The sequence below is a fragment of the Furipterus horrens genome, unplaced genomic scaffold (assembly GCF_987537825.1).
Source record: "Furipterus horrens unplaced genomic scaffold, mFurHor1.1.pri manual_scaffold_1, whole genome shotgun sequence".
In the NCBI taxonomy this organism is placed as follows: domain Eukaryota; kingdom Metazoa; phylum Chordata; class Mammalia; order Chiroptera; family Furipteridae; genus Furipterus; species Furipterus horrens.
In genome coordinates, this window is record NW_028327171.1 from 19,283,005 (window position 1) to 19,303,334 (window position 20,330).

General features: G+C 35.0%; 2 pseudogenes; one reads left to right on the forward strand and one right to left on the reverse strand.

Annotated features, from left to right (window-relative positions):
• Positions 1-17,616, reverse strand: part of LOC150020730 (BRISC and BRCA1-A complex member 1-like) — a 107,283-nt pseudogene extending 89,667 nt beyond the window's left edge.
• On the forward strand, positions 17,615-20,330 carry LOC150020731 (solute carrier family 38 member 8 pseudogene; annotated as a pseudogene).

Below are 20,330 nucleotides of genomic sequence, written 5' to 3' on the forward strand. Positions count from 1 at the left end.
CAGAAGGGCTGATAAAAGGGATCAAATACTGGCTAGACTCCAAAACTATCTTCCTAGGCCACAGTTTGGTAAACACTGAATTAAATCACACATCAAGGAAATATCAAAGAAAGAAAGGACTATGACTGATTGCCTAATCCAGCTTCGTCATTTGTATAGATCCAGAAACTAAAACAAGGGAACTAAGTAGCTCATCTAAACAGTCACAGGCAAGTTAGTAACTGGACCTGAACCCAGACTCCAATATTCTGTCTTATGGTTCAGTTTGTTTTTCCAAATTCTCCTAGTTTTCTAAATAATATAATTTAATTTTTAAAAAATTTTTGTAAAGATAGTAGAACCACATGGTTCAAAATTTATAAAGGGTATACACGAAAAGTACATTTTTAACCTCTTATCTCTTTTATTTACTTCTCATCACCCCCTCCTGGACACACCCTTAATTGAGGTAACCTCCTTCAAAACATTACTCAGAATCACCATCTCAGTGAGGTCTCCCCTGCACCTTCTATTTGAAAAGAAACCCAAACCCCCAGTGCTCTGGAACCCATTTCTCTACTTCAATTTCTCCATAGATCCAATCACCCTTTACCATACTGTGTATTTTACTTTTTTCACTTGTCTCTCCACACAAGAATGCAAGATACACAGAGGAAGGAGTCTGTCTATTTCTTTAACTAATATATCCCCAGTGAGTAGTGGGGGCTCGATAAATATTTACTGGATTGAGTTAAATTGAACAATTGTGTGTCTAATTACTGGTGTGTTTAGTATATGTCTTCTTGAATATTCTGCAATTTCTGCTATTTGAATAATGGTGCTATATTATTTAGTACATGGATATTCATAACTATTATTGTACCTTATAGGCTTGTACCACTTCATGTTTTCACCATGAGTTACATCTTAGTTGATAATGAAATTATGCCTCTGCTTTTTAAATTTGCATTTGCATGGTTTTCTTATGTCCATCCTTTTCATATTATCTTATTACACTTTCTGTTTTTTTCCCCAATGTCTTTTGTACACTTTCGTTATGTGGTCTTTTTCATTTCAGTGTATGTATTTACGGTGTGTATGTGTGTGCATGTGCACACATGCATTTAATATTTAGGAATATTTTTTTCTATTGTTATAATTTTAACACCCTTGTTTTTTACTGCTTTTTACAGTGTCTGTTAGTTCCCAATAATAGTAAATTTGGTACATTTTTCTCTTTCTTCCTTCCTCTCTTTACCTTTGTATTGTTAAATATGCATAAACTTATATTAATGTCAACTTGCTCAGTTTAAGTGAGGTATTTAGTTTTCAGGTATTTTAGATGAAACAATCAGTAAGACTTGCTGTACAGGCAATTCTTTTTTCCACCCCCCCCCAGTGAATTTTTGTGTCATATTTATTATAAGACATTGGGAAATTGGTGAGAAAATAAATTATTATACAAATTTGGGAAATGGAAAATCCATGTGTGTTGATTTCCTATTGCTGCTGTAACAAATACCACAAAATCAGTGACTTAAATCAACACAGATTTATTATCTTACAGTTCTGGATGTCAAAAGTCCAAAATCAGCCTCACTAGTCTAAAGCCAAGATGTGGTAGGGGTGGTCCCTCAGAGTGGCTCTATGGGAGAATCTGTTTCCTTGCTTTTTCCAGCGTCCAGAGTCAGCCTGCATTTCTTGAGCCCACGGCTCCTTCCTCCATTTTCAAAGTCAGCAGATTAGTATCTTCAAATCTCTCTCTGCTTCAGTCAATTACACCACCTTCTCTAAGCCAGATCCTTCTGTTTCTGTTTTATAAAGACCTTTATGATTACTTTGGACACACTTAGATGACCCAGAATAATCTTTCTGTCTCGGGAGTCTTAATTTAATTATATTTGCAAAGACTCTTTTGCTATATAAGGTAAAATACTTACAGGTCCCGGGATTAGGAGGTGGCAGTATTGGGGTATTATTCAACCTGACATATTGATGCTATGTTAGACAAAATATTTGATAAACCATTCACTTACTGTAAATTGAAACATTATAAATATACCCAATGATCCTATGATCCCAGGCAGAATGGAAGGTTGGGCAAAATAGTTCTGGGAAGAATGTCAGAAGCATAATTTTGTTGCATTTTGCTACCTGTGATAAAGGTACTACAAGAAAAAGATGAGTTCAGAAAAGTGAGGGTTTTCAAAAAAGTTAACCTTTTTTAAATTGAGGTAAATTGACATGCAACACTCTGTTATTGGGTTGGCCAAAAAGTTAATTTAGTTTTTTTCATATGATGGCTCTAGTAGTGCTTCATTGTCTTTAACTTCCCTGGAAACCATTTTCATAGATTGTATTGTGACAACTGTCATATCAGCATGCATTTAAAAAACTTACCAAAATTGGTGAATTTTTGTGCAGCCATTTTAATATTGAAGATGGAAGAAAATAGGCAATATTTCTGGTGTATTATACTTCATTATTTCATGAAAGGTAAAAATACAAATGAAATGCAAAAAGAGACTTGTACAATGTATGGAGAAGGTGCTATGACTGATCAAATATGTCAAAAGTGGTTTGTAACGTTTCTTGGTACTCTTGATATTTTGGCCAAGTAATTCTTTGCTGTGGGGCTGTCTTATGCAATGGAAGGTGTTTAACAGCATACCTGGCCTCTAGCCACTAGAAGCCAATAGCAGGAGATTGCCAACATACTCAGAATATCCAAATCAGAAGTCATTGTTGAAAATAAAAATGTCTTTTATTTTATGGAAAAAAACTAAACAAACTTTTTAGCCAACCCAATAGTTTTAGGGGTACAAAATAATGATTTAATATTTGTAGATGTTACAAAACAACCATGGTAATTAATCTAGTCAACATATGTCATGGTACATAGTTATGAATTTTTCCTTATGATGAGAACTTTTGAAATTTACTCTTTATCAACTTCTGAATAACAATACAGTATTATTAACTGTAGTCAACATGCTATAGATTATATCCTTATGAATTATTTATTTTATAACTGGAAATTTGTAATTTTGACCCCCTTTATTCATTGTGGGAGGGCTTTATTCAATAATATACTCAAAAGGACTTGTATGTTTCTTAAGCCATAAGATCACTCTTGTCTAGATAGTTCACTGTCCCCAAAAGGATGACAACCATGTGGCGAAAACTTGGGCCCCAGACTTGCTTTCTGAAACGGAGCCTTACCAGCCAAACTGCACATTTTTGAGTATTAATGATTATTGTCTTAACCACTAAGTTCTTGCATGAATGTGGTATAGGTGAATTTTAAAATTTACATAGGTATATTTCCTTTGTCATTGTAAATTATATTCTTTGGCTTCTAGATATTTCAAAAGAGATGATCAAGAAATGTTTCCATTCATTTTCAACTTAGTCTTTCCTATTTTTTTTATTACTTCTTTATCATCAGGGATTATACCTTTGCCTATTCTTACATAACCCTAATCATTGCTTTTGTTTTGCAGTGAAATATGTTCTATGATTTCTTCCAGTTTTCTTGTCATGTTTTTATCAATCTTTCTCAATTAGCTGAAATCTCTTCTTCTGGTGGCTTTCTTAAAAAGGCCTCTTGGGAATAAAATCCAAGTTTCTTGCATGTGGAAAACAATTATCTGTGAGTTTTATACTTGAGTATGGCTTGTCTTAAGATAAAATCCATGGTTCATGCTTTCTCTTCTTAAGTATCATTTAGATAACCGCTCCACTGACTGCTGGTATTGAAAGTTTCTGTGGAGAAAAAGGAGACCAGCATCGTTTGTTTTCTCTTATAAGTAGCATGACATTTTTGCTTGTCTCTGTATCTTTAATGTCAAATGGTTTTAATGGACTACGTTTTGGCCTATTCTAGTGCAGGTTTATTTACTTATTGTTTTATGACACGAAGTGTTCTTTTTTTGTCATAAAAAGAGAAGTCCTCTTTTATAATTTTTTCACTGTGGTAAAATATAGTTAACATAAAGTTTACTATTTTCACCACTTTTAAGTGGACTGTTTAGTAACATTAAGTACATACACACCATTGCACGACCATTACCACCATCCACCTCCAGATTTGCTTTCATTTCCCCAAACTGAACCTCTGTACCCATTAAATCCATTAAACCCATTAAAGCCATTCCCTTCTCTCTCCAGCCCCCAACAAACACTCTTTCCATTCAAGTTTCTGTCTTTGTGAATTGACTTTTTTAGATACATCACGTGAATGGAATAATACAGTATTTGTTCTTTTATAATTAAAAAAAATTATATCTTTAAGAATATTTTTCTGTTCCTTGTTTTATTTTGCTCTTCTCATCAGGGACTCGAATTATGCATATATTGGGTATACTTTCACCTAAATTAAATAGCAAATAGTTAAAAATTTTTTTTTAAGTCTTCATCTTCCATTTTTCACTTTTCACTTCTCTGTGTTACTACTTTTTTAAAAAAGTGACCATTCTTTGTGGCCTTCACGTTTATTTCTGCAATTATGTTTTCTTCGTTTCTTCTGAGGTATGACAGTTCATGTGTCAGCTCAGAAATTTTTCCTGACAGCTTTCACCTGAGTTCTTTACTTGTGTTTCCAGTCTACTGTGACAGAGGCTCTTATTCCGTGAGGTTATTTTTTTCAATTTACGCTGAAATATTTCTGATTTTCATGTGCCCCACAGCAAATGTGTTTACTCTGTAGTGTGCTTTATGCTTCATTTTGTATATTATCTTTGTATAGATGCTGTCCTATTTCCTTTTGTGTTACTCATCACTGAATAAATTGGAATTTTCTTGGACAAATTATGTGTAGGAAGTTTCTGTAGAGTTAAATACTCCAAATTATCTTTCCTCTGCTGACAAATAACTCCCTAGACTGATTTGTGCTAAAATTTCTGGGAAATTTTATTTAGCTCCCCCTCCTCTGCTTCTTTCATTCAAACCACTTCAGGGTGGGGTAGGGGGTAGGATTGCCATCAATGCTGCCCAGACCTGTTCCTGCTCCCATTACTGCCAAAATGGGGAGTAGTTTCCCAATTCCCAATTCACCTTCAGGAAATACACTTTTGCTAGTGTTTACTGAAAGATGCTGCCGCTGAACCGTTCTATAACTCCTATATCATTCTCTGCTATTTCTTCTAGGTAGCTTCTCTTCAATACATACATTTCAATTCTGCTTCCTAGTGTCTTTGTAAATGTGGTTAGAGAGGCTCCTTTTATCACTGTACCTTTTGCATGTTTTCTAGGAGAAAGGGAAGCTATGTGCTAACTTATGCAGGAAAATTCCCTTAATCATTTCTTATCTGAGCTCCAAAAAGTATTATAAGTTCCAAATGGTGATATAAATGACCTTCATATTGTATTATACAGTACTTGGGGTTAGGTTCCATGACGATATTACCTGTAGACTCCTTCATGGGTCACTTCTAGTATTTTCTTTGTATTTATCACCTTATTTATTCCTGTATTACAGTAAGTGCTTATTATAATATTGGTTGCCTATCACGTGCTTAACCACTGTTTGTTGAATCTAATAGATGAATGAGTTGTGGATTTCTATATCAAAATAATGGTCAAATTTTATGTGTATCTTACAAAAAACATGAGAAATTCTCTCCCTATTCAAAAGCCTTTTTCATACTCAATTAACTCTGCCTAACCAGTGAGCATTTTATCTACCCATTTCTTAACTGATTTTGTTTAAATTGTAAAGCAATAATTTTAAAAATGACCATTGGTAGGCTACAAATTTAGACAAGAGTAGTGCTGATATATAAAAATAGCTCCTATGTACTATGAGAAATGCACTTTACCAACTATATAGATTTAATTTGACATGCAAAATAAAACAATGGTATAACAAATGTCTTATATTTGTCTTTGGATCTGAGATCATTTACTTATAATCTTTGAACTTATGTGTTTCTTTTCACCTAGTTCAATAGTTAAAAGGGTTTTACACTGTGGAAATGAGCTAATCAATAACAAATTGAAACTCTTTGCTATTTTCTTAATAGAGGACACAATATGCCATTTATATGGACTTTTCTCCAGGAGTTAAATGATTGTTTATTTTAACTTTTTAGTTTTCTTGATCTATCTTTATGTAACATTTAAATTGACATGATATTAAAGCAGCAATTTGTGTAATTACAAAGAGTTTTCTAATCTCTGGATTTATGCTGATATGTAATCTTCTCAATACGAAATAAAAACTCTTGGTTAGTATACTGGGTAAGAAATGTCAATTTTCAATTATAATCCAGTGTAAAGTAAGCCTAGTGAGCATGAATACTGTATTTTGTGTTAATTATATTAATGTAATATTTTTTTAATTAATTTTAATGCTTAACAAATGAGATCATATCTGGAATGGAATTTTTAAGAAAGTTTGCAGGCATTTATCATAACCCCTCTTGAATTTTATTATAACACATATGAAATATAAAATCATTTTACATTCTTCACCTCTGCATATTAAAAAATTCAATTCCTATTTCTTAAGAATAAAAATGAAGAAGGAACTCCTACCATTTGTGACAACATGGATGGAACTAGAGAGAATTATGCTTAGTGAAATAAGCCAGGCAGTGAAAGACAAATACCATATGATATCACCTAATACAGGAGACTAAGGAACAACACAAACAAATGAGCAGAACTGAACCAGAGGCAAGTAAACAAGGAGCAGACTGACAGCGACCAAGGGGAAGGGGAGCAGGGAGAAAGGGGGAAAGAAGGAGAAGGCTTTAGTCAAGGAACTAGTATAAATGACCCATGGACATGGACAACGGGGTGGGGACTGACTGTGGGAAAATGGGTGGGTGAAATGGGGGGGGAGCAATGCGGGAAAAAGTGGGACAACTCTAACAGAAAAACAATAAATAAATCAAAAATAAAAAAAACTTATCTATTATGATTTGGAAAGTGGCTTCTATATCTAATAAATTTTATAAGCAAAAAAAAAGGGTTTTGTTGAGCTGATTAAACATTAACTCTTAAATATTTTAATGATGCTTATTGCTCCTAGAATACTTACAATGTCAAATAAAAAAGCATTATTTGATTTATTTCCATGTAAGAAAAAAGATTGTATTTCCTCATACTTCATTTTGCTATATGAGGAATATATATATATATATATATTTAGCTGAACTCCAAAATTAATAAGTTTCCAATTGAGGAGTAAAAAGCCCACATGAATAAATTTTGGCAATCTAGTGCATAACAATGTGACTTATTTTTAAATACTGCATGACATTCTTGAGATTTATTATAAGGGTTGATCTTAAGTGTTCTCATCACACATACAAGCACAGGAGGTAATTATGAGATGATGTATATATTAATTGGTTTCATATTGGACATTATTTCACAATGCATACATATATCAAAACATTAAGTTATATACCTTAAATATATAGATTTTTATTTGTCAGTTATACCTCAATAAATATGGAAAAAAGATAGGAATTTTTAAAAAGTGAGTCAGTTAACCCACCCCACTTGAAGGAAGGGGATTACACCAGACCGTGAATATTAGAAGGCAGGACTTTTCAGGGGCTGTTTTAGAGCCTGTTTACCACAGTAATCAAGAGTGATCCTAAAGACATTAATGTAGACTTTATGAGGGTACTTAAATTCTTCCAGTTCTAAATTTAACTTATATTAAATTTGAATATTCAAATTAATAACATGCATACGTGATTATAGTAAGCACTCTGTAAAATAGCGGTACATATTAGAAACTATAAGAATTCCCATTCTATACTTATTTTTCCTCCAGAATTTATTCATCTTGCACGAGTGAAACTTTTTTACCCCTTAATCACCAAATGTCTATTTCCCCCTACCCTGAGTCCTGTCCTAACCATCATTCTACTCTCTATTTCTAAGACTTTGACCATTTTAGAAGTAATGAAATGGAACTTCCAAGGTTACGTTTTAAAAAGTCTATGCCTTCCATTTGGAATGTTCTCTCCTGGCCAGTTCCTATCGCTCTCTCGCTCTCTGCCTCTCTCCTTACTGGTGCTGGGGAAACCGGTTGCCAGCTGGTAAGTAGCTCTGCAGAGAGGCCCCTACAGCTATAACAGGGTAAAGAAGAGGCCCTCAATGCCATAGCTTACAAGGTATTGAAACTTTCTCTCCTTTTTAAAGATCTTATTTATTTTCAGAGAGAGGGGAAGGGAGGGAGAAAGATGGAGAGAAACATCGATGTGTGAGAGAAACATCACATATCCCAATGGGGGACTGGCTTGCAACCCAGGCATATGCCTGGACCACGAATTGAACTGGTGACCTCTTGGTTCACAGGCCAGCCCTCAATCCACTGAGCTGTCGCTCAAGCCAGTTAGAAACAGTTGTTTGAGCCCCAGCTGAGTTCTGAGATGTGGTCCTGACCTACAGGTTGACAGTAACCTCATGAGAGGCCTTGAGCCAGAGGCACCCAGTCAAGTTGTGCCCTGATTCCTGATCCACAGAAACTGTGACATAATAAATGCTTGCTGTTTTAAGCTGCTAAGTTATAGGGTAATTTCCTATGTAGCAGTAAGTGTGGAAACATGGAAAGTGTGCATAATCTCATCTACTTCATAGAATAATATTTATAAAGTACTTAGAATAAAGTCTGGTACACGTAACTGTTTTTTAGTTAAAATGACTGTTATTAAGCAGGAAATATTGGATATCGGTGGATAGAAAGCACTTACATTTCAGTCATTTTTATTCACTCTTCACATTTATCACTAAATTTTGTTGATTTTTCTTCTTAAATTGTCTCCATGTCAACAGTAACCTCCTTGAATCTGCTTTTCCTTCCCTCTATCCTAAAATCTGCTTTCCACACTGTAAGGAAGTTCTTTTCAAACTGAAAGCATGATCATTTTATTCTCCATCCATCATTCTCCTTGTTTACTCCAAGCTTCTCATGGCTTTTGGAAGGAAGGAAGGAAAGGAGGGAGCAAGAAAGGAAGAAATGCCTTACAAGGCTCTCTGTTCCTGGCCCCTGCCTATGCTTTTGGCATCTTCTTTCTAAGTCTCTCAACACTCTACCTGAAAATGTCTTGTTTTGGTTGACTTTGTGTTTCTAATGTGACTTCTCTCCTCACAATTTTCTTCTGCAGAAAACATATATACTCTTTTAGTTGACTCCTTTCTTTCAGCTTCATATTAATTATCACTTTCTCTGTTGTCTTAGTAACTACCAGTTTTGAAGCCTGTTACTCTCAAAAGTAATGTAATTATATTTACAAAGCACATCATAGTTTGTGAAAAGGCAAATTAATTTTTAAAAAAGTATTTGTTTCTCTCACTATATGGTAAACTTTTTAAAGATGGTGGTTAGGTCTGTTTTATTGTTCTAAATTTGATTTCTGGCTTCCAGCTTATGCCTGGCACATAGTAGGCATTCAAGAAATACTTGTGATGGAAAAATGAGTACCTGTGAAGAAAATTGTATTAATGATGAACATTTATACAAGTAAGATGCTGAGAACAAACTCAGGAGTGCCTGTTAGTAGGCAATATCCAGAATTACATGCTGAGACAGACTGTGCCTAAGAAAATTAAAATGACTCAATAAGAACTTCATTTTTAAAAATATACTATGACTGAAGAAATTTCTCCACAGGCAATGAATCAGTGATAGTTATAAAATATACTTATCAAAACAAAGCATTTTCACTCTTTATTATTAGAATATTTATAAACAGACATAAAGTATAGTGAACCTTGATATACTCATGAGCAGCATCACTGATATTTTCCATATCTATTTTATCCACTTTCTCTTTGTTTCCAAGTTCAATATAGTTATATTTTAAATACACATCTTATAATGATTATCCATCTAGATGAGGATTAGAGACAGTGAAGGAAAAGAAGCAAAAGCTAGAGAGACATTAAACATCTAGCAGTTAACTTCTAGACTGCTTTAGGTCCCTATATGGGTTTCAGTTTGTTTCAACTTGCAAAGATTAACTAATTTAATTTTGTGAACAATTTTTTAATTTGTGAGGAAATTAAATTATTCTAAAAGTTCAATGTTTTCTAATATGTTTTCCCAGGAAAGTCTAAGTTTTACTTGCAGGATACCAAAGGTTAGAGGTTGAAAAACTAGTCAATTCAGAGATTTTTTTTCATAATGCTTTATCCAGGAAATAAGATTTCAAAGAGATTCTTCACAATATCTAAATCTCTGTACTGTACTCTATTGATGAGATGCTCTGGTGTCCTTAAGATGCTATTTCAAACAGATTATTTACTTCTGGATCATTGGAAATACAAGTATATATAAAACTTTCCTTCCTAATTGTCCCGCATAAGTTCAATTTTTTTTTTTTTTTTTTTTTTTTTGCATAGGCACCAAAGTTATCCCCTAAACAATTTTGTGGCCAATTTTCTTCCTTAGTAGTTTAAGAAAATCTACCATTTAATAGTTTAAGACACACTTAAAAAAAAATCAAGTATGTGAGTTCTTGTCTTATGATAGCCATCCATAAAATGCTCTTTAAAAAAATCTCTTTTTAGGTACTATTTCTGGAATTTTTAACAGCTTCTTTTTTCCCCATAATTTTTGTGCATTTTAAACAACTCCACTTATAAATCTAGTGAGTAAGCATAGAACCTATAATGAGCCCTGGCTTGTGTGGCTCAGTTGTTTGGAGCATTGTCCGGTAACTGAAAGGTCTCTGGTTCAATTCCCAGTCAGGGCATTTGCAAAAGGCAAACCAACCCATGCTTCTCTCTTGCATTGATGTTTCTCTTTTTCCCTTCTTCTCTCCCATCCTTTCTCTTTAAAAAGCATTGAAAAATATTTTTCTCGGGTAAGGGGAAAAAAGAAAACCCTGTAACCAAAGTACAAAGTACATGGTATTTGATTCTCTTTTAAATAGACAAGAACATATTTCTCTTTGGAGGGTTCAAAGGGACAGGGAAGTTGGCAAATATCAAGTCATGATTATGGGTTAAATATTATCCTGTTCCCTCTAAGGCCAAATGCTGAAATAATTCATTGGATAAGAAACAATCTCAGTTACTCAGTAACTTTTTTTTTGGATGGAGTTTATGTTTTAATTTTATTTATCTGGACAGTTATAAAATGCAATTCTTTCTTGTGGCTCACAACTAATAAATTTCCAATATATATATGTCAATGGCAGAATGAAAACATTAAAAATTATAGTACATTTTCCAGAAACCAAATAGCTGGCATCCTGCTGAGGTATCCATACTTAGAAACCACAACTAAGAGGTCTGTGGTGATTCTCAACCAAAAGCAAGTGCTAGCAGGTCTTCTCTGCAAATATCCCTCATAAAAGACAGATATAAGGCACTCCACACTTGTAGACCCCTGCTCCCTTCTAACGATAGTATCTGGAAAACACTAGAATAGCACCTATGACAAAAATAGTCACCCATATAATTTATGTAATTAAAAATAAATAAATAAACCTTCTGCTGAGCTTCCAAATGAGTCGGCTACATTCCAGCCTCATAGGCAGGCAGCTGACTTCCTTCTTTTAGTCTTCTGGTAACATTTTACCTGCTTTCACAAGTCAGAGACACATTTATGAACTAAGAGAAAGTAAAAGTTCCCTGAGTTTAATTCTAATTTAGCTGTTTTTGGTGGGAGAAAGAAAGAAAGAAAGAAGAAAGGAAGGAAGGAAGGAAGGAAGGAAGGAAGGAAGGAGAGAGAGAGAGAGAGAGAAAGAGAGAGAGAGAGAGAGAGAGAGAGAGAGAGAGAGAGAGAGAGAGAGAGAGAGAGAGAGAGAGAGAGAGAGAGAGGGAGAGAGAAAGGAAGAAAGAAAGAAAAACAGAGAGAGTAAAAGTAGGTGGGAAGCCTGGCTACTGAAATTCATTTACAATGGCTAGATAGTATTTAATTCAGTTTACATCTGCTAAGAAAAATTAGTATTAGTTGCGTAAGAAGGCATTTTCATCAAGTAGCAAAACATACCTTGTTCCCACTGTGTACAAAGGCTAGACTTTAAAGCTATGGAAGCAACAAAAAAATACCCTAAAATAATCTATGCTTTGCTATATTTTAGAAGAGAGAAATCTCTACAGTACATAGGAGAGGTTTTGTGTGGTTGACCAGTTCTCTCAAAGGCAGAAAAGAGTAAAAGAAAGCAGAAATATCAATTGCATTTAACCTGGATTTATGTCTTTGGACTTGGAATAGCCTAAGATCAAATCCTGGGTAAGCCACATAGCAGCTGGCGTTGCTTTGGGACTGGACCTGTTATTAACTTCTCTAAGCCTCACTTTTTTTACCTCTATAATGGGGATTAAAGAACACATTTCTCAGGGTGACTGTGAATATTGTATTACAGGAGTAAAACAAATTTTGAGCAATGTGTTTTACATTACTAATGTTGAGTTTACATTATATAAACTTTTGCTTAAAATGAAGTTATTTTACTGAACTGGAACTGACAAGGTCTTAGAAAAATTTAATAGCTAACATCAGAGTGGGAGTTGCCTTAAATGGTAACAATTCCCCAGACAGAACTTCTGCTAAGCTTAAATTGTCAAGTTATTATAAAAGATACAGTTGGCTAACTTATACTAAAATTTAAAACCAAAACGTGAAAAATGTTTCAAGATGATTGATTTTTATCTGGTTGTTTACAGAGGCAATTTACAGCTACCATGGAGTGCTAAATTAGAGAGTAGGTAAGCAGTCCCTGGCCTGCCAACCACAGATGTTTGTGATCAAACTAAGCTAACTGCAACTTTCTGAATTTCCTGGATTTACTTTATTTGACAAAAAAAAAAAAAAGAAAAAAAGTGAGACCTTGTTAACTGTGTGAGGATTATTCGAAATGATATGAGAGGACTAACAAAATATAATGTAACGATCACATTGTAATTTGAATGTTATAGCTCAACTGTGCTTGGATCTTTTGTATACTGGCACTTAAAATTGCAAGCAATATTGTAAACTTTTTATTGAATGTATAAAACATTGTTCTACATGATCTTTGGGGTGGGTCTTCAATCTTATGATATGTTTCTTCTTGATTGTTCTTAGTCCTAAACCTGTTGCACCTCGCCTTTAGTTATGAGATTATTCAAAGCAGACATACTAAATGTCTATGTGCATTTATTCAATCTCCTTTACAGGATTAGGTACAATACTGGAATTTTATCTTAGAAAAATGTAAATAACAACAACAACAACTGGAAAAGCAAAATATAAAAGGAAAAGGGTGCTTAATTTATAGAAATAAATTTCCTTATATTTATTGTGCAACATTGCAATGGAAAGTGTTCAGAAGCATTGTTTCAGGGAGCTTGTTCCTATTAAATAGTCATAACTAGCAGATTCATCTGGTCCTTTACCTAAGAATGACTTTGTGCTGCTTTAGCCACAGTCAAGAGGAAATAATATATAAGCACCATTCAGTAACAGCATATTCTACCCATGTATCCTTATCTGATTATAATTCTTATTAGCCTACTATTTCCCCCCAAATCCAGGATGGGATAAGAAACAGAGAAAGAGAAAGGGGATGACTAATGAATCATCAAAGTTCCTTTATGGTTTATTTAAAAAATACAATCAAATCTTATAACAAAAACTGATGTCTCTAGATCTTTGGGGAACACCGTCATTTAAACATATGGCTTAGAGTGACGGTATGAAGCACAGGGGATAGAAAGGGAAAATCACTGAGCTCAAAAAGAAGTGGAGAAGGAAGTTTTAAATCTCATTAGAAAAATGAAAGCAAATGACATAGAGAAACAGCAGTTCATGGCTCTAAAAACTGTCATCAAATAACTCCCTCTGCTTCTAGAATTACCTACCAAATGAAGCATCAAGATATTGGTCTGAAAAGAAGAATATATGAAAGGGTGAGCCATGGGCATGGACTTGGGGAGGGGATTGTCGGGGAAGGGGGGTGCTGGGCGGAGGGGAGCAAAGGGGAAAAAATTGGAACTATTGTAACAATATAATCAATAAAATATGCTTAAAAAAAAAAAAGATATTGGTCTCTTGCCCAATAGTCACCTAAAAAGAGCAGAGGGTTTTTTTAAAAACAATATATGCTAAAAACAGAAAAAAGAGACCGACCTGAAGGACCAAACATAGTAGAGATCTAATGGTGACAAATTGAATGAATATAAAAAGTTTGATTTTAGCCAAAAGGAAATGAATAAGTGGTTGGACTCACATTAGGCCTATAAAATGTAGTTGTAATATAAGGAAAAAAATGACTATAATAAGATGCATTTATATTTAATTACTTTCAAAATAAGTGGGAATATTGAATTATAAAGGTATTTTCTTGTAAAATTATATTTGTGTATGTCTATAAAATATTCATATATTAAAATTGATCTGTAGCTGTATAAGTAAATGAGGATAAATACTGAGAAAAGTGAATAAGCAAACCAGTTCCATAAAATGCAGGCAAACAAGTCAGGAAAGAGCGATCACTCCTGGTGGTTACATACACTAATCAGGTGGGGAAAGTTTCAACCATGTGGAAACACAGTGATTATTAGGAAGATGTCCATAGAGTTAAGTAAGTAATAAACTTAAGTGGGCATCATGTGAGCAGCTGTTGATAATGGCCGTGACAAAAGGAAACAGTGGAGAAGGGGCCAGGGATGGAGATGGAGAGAAAAAGGAGAGGCCACTGGACCTCTGGAATGGATGCAGATGGAATTCTTCACTAGCTCTGTGTCCTCAGAAAAGTTTTAGATTCTCTGGTGAGTCATGAAAAGAAGTAAATGTAGTTGCTGCTTCCACGCTTTTGTCTGGTTAGTCAGGTTGATAGCTGAGTGAGTTATGAATAGGAGACAGTCTTTACAGATGAACCGATTTTGTAACAACGGCTTGGAATGATGTGAGGTTTATAGTGCTTGGGAAAAGATACCTAGTGGAGAAGGATCAATATGTGGTGTCATTTATGACACATTTACCTATTTGCAGCAATAAGTACTAAGTTTATGTTTACTTTTCTTCCATTTTAGGTAGATAAATAGATAATATATCTATATCTTTATCTAGATATATACATATAAACCTACATATATATTTAGTTTGAAGCAAGTCATCTAATCCAATGAACACTAAATTTCCTCAACTTTAAAATGACAGGGAGGGATATGATTGGGGGAGAAGGGGTGGGCTAGGTGGGGGGGAGCAATGGGGGAAAATGGGACAACTGTAATTGAAAAACCAAAAAATAAAAGAAAAAAAATGATTATAACAAAGTTTGTTTATATTGCCTTTCCTAGGGTTCAAACATTTGGTGATTTTTGAGGCACCTATCATGAATGAAAATGCTTTGTGTTCTTTCCAGGAAAGATTCAATTTAAAGTTATCATTGCCCCTATTGTATTTTTAAAAAGTCTTCTTGCATCTGCAGAATTTTATATAATCCAAAGTGCAATAAGAAGAGGAAAAATTGTGACCTAAACAGCAAAGTAGAATTTAAGCTGAGCTACATTACTTTATTTAAGCATTCTCTAAGAATAATAGGCACCAAAATAGTACAAAACTACCTCAACATGAAGGGATCATTGCAATATTCATTATTCTAGCTAGAATATTGCATAATAGAAGCATTTAGCACTTTTCATGCTAGTCCACCTTAGTTTGGCTTTGAGCAATTATTTAAGGAAGTGTACCAACTCTGAAGGAGATAATACAAAATTTTAAACTATTATCTATGTATCCACATAAACCATCCACTTTTGGCGGTCTAGTAGTGACAGGCCTAGACATTTCAATTAAATTAACAATTTTGACTCCTATTCTATATAGTAATTACTAAAAATATATAAACCTTAAACAAAATTTTATTTTTAATTACTATTTTACTTTAAAAACAAAGAAACCAATCAGGGCTATTTCTATGTTATCAATATACTGTAGATCACTAGTTAAATGACTGGGACCCAGCGCTATTAAAATACAGTGTCATCTGATAACAACAAAAAGAGGTAGGGGAAAGCTCCACTTATTTGATCCTTGCTTTTTGTTCTAAAATACCAAAAGAAAGAAAACCATAATAAAAGAAACAAGAATAGTTAAATGCATAACAAGATGTTGCTATCTTGCACAAACTGTATTATAATAGAAAGTACATAATGGCTCTTTCTTAAAAGTAGAAAACTGCAGAATGGACTTCCATAGCTTCTATATTTGTCACTTATAGAACAAATACCTTCAGTGGATACACAAATTATGAAGCTTTAAATTACGTTTTGAATGCATTCTAAATTATTAAATACTCTTAAGTCGAAGTCCTATTTCTCAGCTGGAGAGAATAGAGAGAGTGATGATATGGTTTTTGGTTTTTTTTTAACTTGATGTAGCCTACAGATTCTCTGGGCATTGTATGACAAAATCAAGGGAGGGAGTTAAGATGAAAGAGAATGGTCTCCTTGGTCAAACAGGTAGGATAAGTGAAAATGTAATTGGAGATGTTGGTGATATTGACAACAGATAGCACTTAGGAAACAGATCTAGAAATAGGGTGCAAAGCAGTTGAGAACAGGCATTTCAGGATCCGGGTCTATGACTCTGGGCCTTCTTTCTATGCTTGAGCCAGTGTATCTTGCCAACGTTAGCATAGTTCTCCTTTTGAGTATAATTAAATCTGACCAAAGATAAGAAAATCAGGATAGAATATATATAAAATGTTCAGTGGCAACTTATCTTAGGAGGGAGTTTTGTGGTCAGTTTATAAAAATAAGTAAAATATAGGAGATATGAAACAATGAAGAAAAAAAAGTTAGGTAGAAATTGATAACATAACATTAGGTTTAGTCAGCATTCCTCTGTAAGAATGTGTTTGACACCGGATGTGGCAAGATATTGCAGCCCATTTGAAATTTATGTACGAATAGAGTCACATAAATAAGTTTCCGAGGAAAGGATAGTAAAAGAATGTGGTGTGTATGTTTAAATAAAACACCAAAAGCTCTGGTAAGATTATACTCTGTGATTCTAAATTTTTACTTCTTTTGTTACAAAATTAATACAGGTCCTGGACTTCCACAAGAGTTGTTTGTATTTGTTCAAGAAACCTCAAATTCACGACTGCTAATATGGCATATAATTGAAACATAAATGGAATAAAGCACCACTGAAATGTTTAAGTGATCCTTCATGTACTTACTGAAAAATACTGCTTAGCTCATAATGTGAAAGGATAGAAGTTCAAAAACTCTTAGCTGAATTCAGTGGAATCTCAGCAAATGTATTTGTTGGACAACCTCATTCATCTGCTTAAGTGCCTCATCTTTGTATACTGACCTTTATATTCATGACTTGGCAAAATTGCACATCACAAAATGGTATCAGCTTTAGAGTTTATTTCGAAGGTCTCAAACCTCAAATATTAAATTGATGAGAAGCTGCAAGTTCTTGGGACAGATGGCCCTGACTTCATGTCTCTGTCTTCCTAGGCTTTGGGACATGACCAAACACATGCCCTTTAGGGCTCCCTGAGTTGCTGACTCATTACCCACCCCAGCAGAGCTAGAATCTTCCTTTTTCCACTCATCTAGGTCCGAGAAATGCAGCTGAATCACCTGGAACGAGCCTGAGTTCCTATTCATCTGTGGTGGCCGAGGACTGTCTCCCACCTTGAAGTTGGCATTTGGTGCCATGGAGGGACGGACCCCTGCAAGCAGAGGCCTTCCGGCCAAGCCCATGACTGCCAGCCCCAGCCCGTCCTCGCTGGGCGCTATCTTCATCCTCCTGAAATTGGCTCTGGGCGCTGGCCTGCTCAACTTCCCCTGGGCCTTCCACAAGGCCAGTGGGTTGGTCCCCGCCATCCTGGTGGAGCTGGGCTCTTTGGTCTTCCTGATGAGTGAGCTGGTCATCCTGGGCTGTGCCGCCTCTCTCAGTGGCCAGGACACTTACCAGGGCGTGGTTGGAGAGCTGTGTGGACCTGCCATTGGGAGGCTGTGTGAGGCCTATTTCATCGTCAACCTGCTCATGATCTCCGTGGCCTTCCTCAGGGTGATCAGGGACCAGCTGCAGAAGCTGGCTGCACCAGTCTGCATTCCCACCAACAGTGCAAAAGGGTTCCCCTTTCTTCATATCCTCGCCAGCACTTGTTGTTTGTTGATTTATTGGTGATATCCATTCTGACAGATGTGAGATGGTATCTCATTGTTTTAATTTGCATTTCTCTTATGATTAGTGACATTGAGCATCTTTTCATATGTTTATTGACCAGCTGTATGTCCTCCTTGAAGAAGTGTCTATTCAGGTCATTTGCTCATTTTTAAATTGGGTTGTTTGTTTTTGGGTGTTGAGTTTTGTAAGTTCTTCATAAATTTTGGATATTAACCCCTTATCAGATGTATCAGCAAATGGGATCTCCCACTCTGTGGGTTGTCTTTTTATTTTGTTGATGATTTCCTTTGCTGTGCAAACTCTTTTTAATTTGATGTAGTCCCATTTGTTTAGTTTTTTGTTTCCCTTGCCTAGGGAGATATATCCAATAAAATATTGCTGTGAGCAATGTCAAAAAAAAATTAAATTGATGAATGCTGTGGTTCACTGCAAAGTACTACATTTCAGAGACATTTTATAAAAGTCCATTTTGCATTTCACTAATTAGTAAGTTTCCAATCCAATTAAACATTCTTTGGAAATTTTTATGTTATATAGGAAAAAAATGTGTTAAATTAATTCCTTAAAGAGAGATGGGAAGCACCGTATTAACACAGTGTTTATTTAGATAATTTAATAAAATTATCTGGAAAACATTGTATCTATATAAATATGCATGCACATATATATACATATGCATATACATATCTACATACATCTAATACATATATATACACACACATATATATATATTCATAGCTATAGACTAATTTTTGTTGGTTGTACCATAAATAATTTTTAATGTAATTTAAAAATAATGCTTCTGTTTGTATATAATTAAGAAGATTATCTAGTATATTGTCACCTACCATGATTATACTGTTTATCCCAAGTAGTTAGCTACAATATAATAGATTATTTGAATTAAAAATAATATTTGACCCTTTTTTACCTATCTAAATATTGAATTATCACTGCAACATTCTAAGTAGGTTTTAATCCACTCTCTGTGTGAACTTAATCAGTTTGTTTTTGAGGAAAATGCTCTGTCCTATGAATCTGAATTTCAAGAGTTTGAGACCTAGTCTTTCAGCTCCCAGCCCTCTGATCTTTCCTTCCTTTGCATAAAGTGTGCTACAGAGACTACTAATATCTCGTCTGACTTTTGGATTGTATAAACATTCACTCTCGGAGACTCAGAGAATCTGTTCAAATCCAGCACTTGCTTATTCCTTGGGGCCAAATGAGATCGATCCATCTGTACTTTTTAGCAATCATTCTCTGAGTTTTCTCTCTCAGTCTTCAGAGTCTCCTCCGTTTAGAGTCTAAGTCCTGACACTGCTCAGGAACAGGTTCTAATTCTAATACTCTTTAAAGGCCAAGGCATTCTTATTTATGGGTAACAATATTCTTTTGATGAAAGTGAAGTCAAGCTTTGGCTCTGTTCTTAAAGAAGCTAAAACAAAAGGAGCCATCAAATTCACTCTCTGCTGGATTACACAAACTATTATGTATGATGGAGGACACCCCCATCAGTAGGCATGGAGATCACCTGGAATGTCCAGATGGTTCCTCAGAATGGGGGTTTTCAAAAGACCATTGCTAGACATATGTGTCTGCTTAGAATGTTTAACCTTCATGGTCTTTAATCATGTAGCATTATGTGAAATGCCACTGGTTGACTGGCTTGATGGAGTGTTTTGAGGCTGTAGATTTTCCAATCTCCTGGCCACCACCAGTGACCCTGCAGCAACTGGGGATGTGGTTCCTACAGTATGAATGGCTCGCTGTCGCTCTGTGAGAAAAGCGGGCAGATGGGAACCGGCCTTCACACTGGCAGCATGGGCATAAGGAGTGTTGCGATTAAACAAATGGATTTGAGATTTGAAGAGAGGGAGGGAGCAAGAGAGAGAGAAAGAGAGAGAGCAAGAAGAAAGGAGAGATAGAGATGGAGGAGAGAAACGGGGGGATGGAGAGAGAGAGAGAGGGAGAGAGAGACAGACAGAAAGATCCATCACTAGGGTGGCAAGGAAATACCTGAAGTGCTGTGATTTTATTCCAGTCCTTTCCTAATTGTTGATAATCTTAAAAGTATCTTCCCCTCAAAATTAAATTCATGTCCTAAAGATCCTCTTTGGAATTTTTAATCCTCAGAGGGCAAAGAGATCATGTCAGGGAAGTTCATTACTCTGCATTCCGTAGTACTGATGATGGCGGGGATGATGAAAAGCCCGGAACTGTTCATCGGAAGGGCAGCTGA